This window comes from Triticum dicoccoides, chromosome 3A (assembly GCF_002162155.2).
Source record: "Triticum dicoccoides isolate Atlit2015 ecotype Zavitan chromosome 3A, WEW_v2.0, whole genome shotgun sequence".
Classification (NCBI taxonomy): domain Eukaryota; kingdom Viridiplantae; phylum Streptophyta; class Magnoliopsida; order Poales; family Poaceae; genus Triticum; species Triticum dicoccoides.
Genome location: NC_041384.1, coordinates 526,327,558 through 526,327,819, shown reverse-complemented (window position 1 = coordinate 526,327,819; position 262 = coordinate 526,327,558).

Sequence of the window (262 nt, the reverse complement as noted above, 5' to 3'; positions counted from 1 at the left end):
CCGACGCCGTCACCTCGACAGCCGTCGCTGGAGACGCAGCCCTGGAGGGCACCGCCGCAGAGCCCGACGCGACACCGCGCAGGAGGGCGAGCCTCCCTCCACCGCAGGATCCTGCCACAGGACAATGAGATGCCCCGCCGCCGCCGCCCGCCGCGTGGACTTAGTTCGGCGGCCTCATCCGGCGACGGCGAGGAAGGGTCGGAGAAAGGAGGGGGGGCTCGGCGGCGGCTCGATCTAGGGTTCCGCCCGAGCCGCCCCTAAA